This window comes from Oncorhynchus gorbuscha, linkage group LG19, assembly GCF_021184085.1.
Source record: "Oncorhynchus gorbuscha isolate QuinsamMale2020 ecotype Even-year linkage group LG19, OgorEven_v1.0, whole genome shotgun sequence".
Taxonomy (NCBI): domain Eukaryota; kingdom Metazoa; phylum Chordata; class Actinopteri; order Salmoniformes; family Salmonidae; genus Oncorhynchus; species Oncorhynchus gorbuscha.
Window position 1 is genome coordinate 35035044 of NC_060191.1, and position 8178 is coordinate 35043221.

Consider the following 8178-nt stretch of genomic DNA (forward strand, 5'->3'; position numbering starts at 1 on the left):
TTTCCCCTCTAGGCTGTGTAAGTGCTATTTGACTAAAAAGGAGAGTGATGGAGTGCTGCATCAGATGACCTGGCCTTCACAATCACCTGACTTCAACCCAATTGAGATGGTTTGGGATGAGTTGGACCGTGGAGTGAAAGAAAAGCAGCCAACATGTGCTCAGCATATGTGGGAACTCCTTCAAGGCTGTTGGAAAAGCATTCCAGGTGAAGCTGTTTGAGAGAATGCCAAGAGTGTGCAAAGCTGTCATCATGCCAAAGGGTGGCTACTTTGAAAAATCTAAAATATATTTTTATTTGCATAACTATTTTTTTGGTACTACATGATTCCATGCGTTATTTCATAGTTTTTACGTCTTTTTTATGTCTTCACTATTATTATGTAGAAAAATAGTAAAAATAAAGAAAAACCCTTGAATGAGTAGGTGTGTCCAAACATTTGACTGGTACTGTATATTTCAATCGTGTATATCATGATTGAAATGCGCAGACTGATTGTGTGGCCGTGTTGATACATATGTAAATATATTTACATACACAGCCCTGATTGGTGGATAGTATTTACTAGAGTCTAGCGCCTACCTGCATATGCAAATAAAAGATGACTCATCATTGGTCAGAATAATCAGATCAGATTGTGATGTCATGCTGAACACGCTCTTACACTAAAATGGAATTATCATAATTTTCACAATTTCACAGTGTTATTTCGACCTCATAGTGTGAAACATTTTTTTTATTGAACTTTTAACATTTCATTAAGTTGAGACTGATGTTTTTATAAACTCTTTGTTTGTATAAAGGATAATATGCCACAACACAGAAACATTATTCACGTTAGTCATTTTATGGTGAAAATCATTCTGAAACTGTTCTTATGCTTTGTGATCGTTTCAGCAGACCAGTCTTTCAAGGACTAAAAGGTATTGGTCCCCCATAAGCCTTATTGTTGATTTAGGTGCTTTGTTGGTCCGCCTGTCTCAATGGTAAGATAATAATATTATCCCCTGATATTCGTCCTAGAGGGGAAATCTAAAACAACCAATGTACCCTCTCTAATTATCTCGCATTTCATAACTCAGCCATTATTTGTCACCCAACATCATTGTTTTTACAGACACACTGGAAGAAAAAAAAAGTATTTTCAAGAAATCAAAAGTTCTCAAAGTTGAGAGTTCTGTAAGGGCCTTTGGTGTACTACTACTGTACCACTTGTCAAATGTAGCAGAACTGGTTACAACAGCACCTGCATTGCAGTGCTCTACAAAACAAACGGTGAGTGAGCATATTAGAATCTGAATTGGTTGCAAAACTCTGTGGGCGATATGGGTGTCCAACCTGATTCTGTAGAGCTCTGCAGATAAAAGTTGCAGAGATACAGTGTGTTCAATTCTGCATTAAAAGGCATCTACGGCATCAGGAGTCTACTTTGAATAAAGGGGCACACAAACTCATACACACACCAGCTCACACCAGCTGTGAAGATGTTGATAAAAAAGTCAGTCAGTTTATCCCTAGTCACTCATACATTACCCGTGATTCACGCAAAGACGCAAGCAAACATTACAGACAGGCGAACATGGAAATAATGGAGGAAACGTCTAAGGTCTAGTCACTCTCTCACACAGAGCCCTCACACTTGAACCTGGTGGGTAGGAACAGATCTAATCTGCAGGATGCAAAATGTTCTCATGCCCTTAGATCAAAATCGTTGGAATTCATTCAAATCAAACCAAATATTGCTACAAACGATAATTAACTGCAGTTGTATTTATTAAATCGGTTAGTGGCCGTATATGTATTGATCAAACATTCCCGCAGATTCAGCCTTGCCATGATTGTGTTAAAATGTTGCCTATGCTGTAGTGTACCCGATTGTTATTAATCATCTACATGAATGTATGTTATGTTTGGTATTGTTACATAAGACAGAAGGTTACTTAAGGCAAAAAACGAAAGTAAGATGGTTGGTCGGGATGGGTTTGAACTAAAACATCTGGTCGTGACTCACAGAGTTGCAGGTCTGATGATGGCGGGTCAGTTCATTTGCTAGCTAGCTGGCTAATGGCATTTGAATGGTGCATCACACCACCAGCTTTATGTTCCACTTGTTCCGGTTCCTGGAAGGTTCCTGGAACTGCAGTGTGAGGGCATGGAAGAGACTCGCCTCGTAGAGGACTGTTTCGGACTACTGTTGAGGTGTGGTGGTCTTTTCTGGCGCTTTTACAGCCGGTGACGCGTCACCCAGATCCAGCCTTCCTATGGAGGACGAGGAGGAGAAGAAGATGGGCACAAACTGGTTGAATCAATGTTGTGTCGACATCATTTCAATGAAATTGCATTGAACTCATTGGTCAAAGCATATAGGGAAAATCATGTTTTTTTTTGGAGGGTTACTGGATAAATGCAGAAAATAACGTCTGTGGTAAACACAGGCTTAGGAGATCCTGTACATTTTGTTCATCGGCTAACATCACTTTTTGTGAATTTTGAAGAATTTATGTATTCAAAACAAACACCTAAAGCACATAAAGGCTTCATAATTCATGAAGGTCATGTTAACTGACTGATATTACCTCACATAGAACTAAATGTATCTTCTAAGCCTGTGTTAACCTAGCATCTTATTTTTGGCATTTATCCCAAAACCCCATTCTGGCAGCCTGTCAGGGTAATTCCTTTTATAATGGCAGCCAAAGAGACTAAATTCTGATATGATTTGCCCCAGCTATTCCAGGGAGCTTCTTGGGTCATTGGCCATTGACCCTTAGGGCTGTAACAGTGACTTTGTCTCCCTCACTGAGTTTGCCATTACAAATCTAAAGGTCAAAAGAAGGCATGAAAGTCATGACCTTTCATAATGAGGTGTTTGATTCTGCCCTGCAGTAAAGAACAGCGCCAGCTGGACAGACGTGCATTTCTGGAAAAGTGGGATAGCTGTAGTCAGATGAAGGCACAATCCATCTGCACAGTCACTTGCCCTTTAAGCAAAACGTTCTGTGTCTAGCCTCTACGCACCGAAAGGAGTGATGTCCTCTGTTCCAAGTTACAGAAAACAGATTCCTACCTTTCACTGGCGGTTGACTTATTATCGCTGATGGTCATTATAATTACGCCATGGGGAGTCATTGCCGGAACTGCAATGTCCTGAAATGGAACACACCATCTCTGTTAAACACATCGCCTTTGGTAAACTAAGGTAACAAGTCGTATGCTGCACAGAGAGCAAGACTGCATTGTCCTCAAGTCAGGATATCAGTCTTGGATTGTTCTTTGTGTTCTCGATCGAAAGTGTGCATTCAGCATTGAGGTATGATATCTACAGTGGGAAGGAAAAGTATGTGAACCCTTTAGAATTACCTGGATTGGTCATAAATTGGTCATAAAAATTGTATCTGATCTATCTGATCATCTAAGTCACACCAATAGACAAGCACAGTCTGCTTGAACTAATAACACACAAACAATGATGATTTTTCATGTCTTTATTGAACATACCGTGTAAACATTCACAGTGCAGGTTGGGAAAAGTATGTGTACCCTTGGATTTAATAACCGGTTGACCCTCCTTTGGCAGCAATAACCTCAAACGTTTTCTGTAGTTGCGGATCAGACCTGCACAACGGTCAGGAGGAATTTTGGACCATTCCTCTTTTCAAAACAGGTTTCAGTTGTACAATATTCTTGGCGTGTCTGGTGTGAACCACTGTCTTGTGGTCATGCCACAGCATCTCAAACGGGTTGAGTTCAGGACTGACTGGGCCACTCCAGAAGGCATATTTTCTTCTGTTCAAGCCCTGTTCAAGCCGTTCTGTTGTCGATTTACTTCTGTCTTTTGGGTTGTTGTCCTGTTGCGTCACCTAACTTCTGTTGAGCTTCAATTGGCGGACAGATTCTCCTGCAAAATGTCTTGATAAACTTGGGAATTCATTTTTCCGTCGATGATAGCAAGCTGTCCAGGCCCTGAGGCAGCAAAGCAGCCCCAAACCATGATGCTCCCTCCACCATACTTTACAGTTGTGATGAGGTTTTGTGATGTTGGTGTGCTGTGCCTTTTTTTCTCAACAAATAGTGTTGTGTGTTCCTTCCAAACAACACAACTTTAGTCATCTGTCCACAGAATATTTTGCCAGTAGCGCTGTGGATCATCCAGGTGCTCTTTTGTGAACTTCAGACGTGTAGCAATTTTGGGGGGGGGGACAGCAAGTGGCTTCTTCCGTGGTGTCCTCCCATGAACACCATTCTTGTTTAGTGTTTTACGTATTGTAGACTCGTCAACAGAGATGTTAGCATGTTCCAGAGATTTCTGTAAGTCTTTTGCTGACATTCTAGGATTCTTCTTAACCTCATTGAGCATTGTGCGCTGTGCTCTTGCAGTCATCTTTGCAGGACGGCCACACCTAGGGAGAGTAGCAACAGTGCTGAAATGTCTCCATTCATAGACAATTGGTCTTACTGTGGACTGACTTTTGTAACCCTTTCCAGCTTTATGCAGGACAACAATTCTTAATATTGGGTCTTCTGAGATCTCTTTTGGTCGGGGCATGGTTCTTCTCAGGCAATGCTTCTTATAAACTCACATTTTATGAGTGTTTTTTTATGGGGCAGGGCAGCTCTAACCAAAATCACCAATCTCGTCTCATTGATTGGACTCTAGGTTAGTTGACTCCTGACTCCAATTAGATTCTGGAGAAGTCATTAGCCTAGGGGTTCACATCATTTTTCCAACCTACACTGTGAATGTTTAATGATGTATTCAATATAGACAAGAAAAACCTAATCATTTGTGTACTATTAGTTTAGGCACACCATCTTTGTCTATTGTTGTGACTTAGATGAAGATCAGATACAAAACAGAAATCCAAATCATTCCAAAGGGTTCACATACTTTTTCTTGCCACTCTATGTGTCAAAGTAGAAAACTAGTGTGATTCTCATTCCTGTAAAAAAAAAAAGTCCAGTCGTTTTGAAAATCAATCTGAAAATTAGGCACCGTGATAAAGTACTGTATAACAATCACTCTGGCGTTATTAGAAAACAGAATGTTCACTCTGAAAATGAGGATAATTTGAAATCAGATGAAAATTGATTCATACTCGGAGGATCATGGCCTTTAGATCATTAAAAGACATAGACAAGGGGCTCCCCATGTAATAACACTTAGAAAACTGCTGTTTGAAAATCACACTTTGTTTCATGTTCTTTCAGCATGAATTCCCTGTTAGTCAATAAGTCAATGGAGTGGTTTCAGACGAGAATTCTCCATAGAATCTAATGTTGTGCTTAAGACCCTTCTCAAAGACTTTGCGATGTCACACAATGATGCAATAGGGCGCAATTCAGCGCTATAGCATGCTTGAAATTTAAAGGTAATTTCCAATTGACCCGAAATATGCAGCGTTTACAATGAATGCAGTCTCCGCGAATGCGGAAACATCGTCTTTAAATGTCAGTGCTGCGGATTTAATCAAGTCCTTAGTCTTTGTATCTCTCAACACACCCCCAAGCTGAGGAGGTCAGAGGTCAAAGTATGATCACTGTTTCACAGTATAATTTATCAGGAGGAAAGGGAAAGATGTAGACTGAGGGTGTCAGGTGAGGGTCAGGGTAACAGACGGATTAGGTTGGCCACTGTAATTAGAATGTGAAAAATACTGTGAGTTCTGATGAAGAAAGACCAAAAGACAATGAAAGAACAAGTAAATACTAATGTCAAAGTGTATGTATACTGCTACAGTTGAAGTCAGAAGTTTGCACACACTGTATGTAATCTTCTGACCCACTGGAATGATGATACAGTGAATTATAAGTGAAATAATCCGCCTGTAAACACCTTTTGGAAAAAATGACTTGTGTCATGCACAAAGTAGATGTCCTAACCAACTTGCCAAAACTGTAGTTAATAATAAGAAATGTGTGGAGTGGTTGAAAAAAGAGTTGTATTAACCTCTTGGGGCTAGGGGGCAGAATTTCACTTTTGGATAAATAGCGTGCCCAATTTCAACTTCCTGCTACTCATGCCAAGAATATAATATATGCATATTATTCATAGATAGTTTGTTCTATTCACTGCTTTAGCACACTCTGCCAACCCGGATGTTCTAGCTGTGTCTGAATCCTGGCTTAGGAAGACCACCAAAAATTCTGAAATTCTAATCCCAAACTACAACATTTTCAGACAAGATAGAACTGCCAAAGGGGGCGGTGTTGCAATCTACTGCAAAGATAGCCTGCAGAGTTCTGTCCTACTATCCAGGTCTGTACCCAAACAATTTGAACTTCTACTTTTAAAAATCCACCTCTCTAAAAAAACAAGTCTCTCACCGTTGCCGCCTGCTATAGACCACCCTCTGCCCCCAGCTGTGCTCTGGACACCATATGTGAACTGATTGCCCCCCATCTATCTTCAGAGCTCGTGCTGCTAGGCGACCTAAACTGGAACATGCTTAACACCCCAGCCATCCTACAATCTAAACTTGATGCCCTCAATCTCACACAAATTATCAATGAACCTACCAGATACCTCCCCAAAGCCTTAAACACGGGCACCCTCATAGATATGAGGCACCCTCCAAACCAACTTGCCCTCTAAATACACCTCTGCTGTCTTCAACCAAGATCTCAGCGATCACTGCCTCATTGCCTGCATCCGTAATGGTTCAGCGGTCAAATGACCTCCACTCATCACTGTCAAACACTCCCTGAAACACTTCAGCAAGCAGGCCTTTCTAATCGACCTGGCCGGGGTATCCTGGAAGGATATTGATCTCATCCCGTCAGTAGAGGATGCCTGGATATTTTTTAATGACTTCCTAACCATCTTAAATAAACATGCCCCATTCAAGAAATGTAGAACCAGGAACAGATATAGCCCTTGGTTCTCCCCAGACCTGACTGCCCTTAACCAACACAAAAACATCCTATGGCGTTCTGCATTAGCATCGAACAGCCCCCGTGATATGCAGCTGTTCAGGGAAGCTAGAAACCATTATACATAGGCAGTTAGAAAAGCCAAGGCTAGCTTTTTCAAGCAGAAATTTGCTTCCTGCAACACTAACTCAAAAAAGTTCTGGGACACTGTAAAGTCCATGGAGAATAAGAACACCTCCTCCCAGCTGCCCACTGCACTGAAGATAGGAAACACTGTCACCACTGATAAATCCACCATAATTGAGAATTTCAATAAGCATTTTTCTACGGCTGGCCATGCTTTCCACCTGGCTACTCCTACCCCGGTCAACAGCACTGCACCCCCCACAGCAACTCGCCCAAGCCTTCCCCATTCTCCTTCTCCCAAATCCGTTCAGCTGATGTTCTGAAAGAGCTGCAAAATCTGGACCCCTACAAATTAGCCGGGCTAGACAATCTGGACCCTTTCTTTCTAAAATTATCTGCCGAAATTGTTGCCACCCCTATTACTAGCCTGTTCAACCTCTCTTTCATGTCGTCTGAGATTCCCAAAGATTGGAAAGCAGCTGCGGTCATCCCCCTCTTCAAAGGGGGGGACACTCTTGACCCAAACTGCTACAGACCCATATCTATCCTACCATGCCTTTCTAAGGTCTTCGAAAGCCAAGTCAACAAACATATTACAGACCATTTCGAATCTCACCATACCTTCTCTGCTATGCAAGCTGGTTTCAGAGCTGGTCATGGGTGCACCTCAGCCACGCTCAAGGTCCTAAACGATATCTTAACCGCCATCGATAAGAAACATTACTGTGCAGCCGTATTCATTGATCTGGCCAAGGCTTTCAACTCTGTCAATCACCACATCCTCATCGGCAGACTCGACAGCCTTGGTTTCTCAAATGATTGCCTCGCCTGGTTCAACAAACTACTTCTCTGATAGAGTTCAGTGTGTCCAATCGGAGGGTCTGCTGTCCGGACCTCTGGCAGTCTCTATGGGGGTGCCACAGGGTTCAATTCTTGGACCGACTCTCTTCTCTGTATACATCAATGAGGTCGCTCTTGCTGCTGGTGAGTCTCTGATCCACCTCTACGCAGACGACACCATTCTGTACACTTCTGGCCCTTCTTTGGACACTGTGTTAACAACCCTCCAGGCAAGCTTCAATGCCATACAACTCTCCTTCCGTGGCCTCCAATTGCTCTTGAATACAAGTAAAACTAAATGCATGCTCTTCAACCGATCGCTACCTGCACCTGCCTGCCTGTC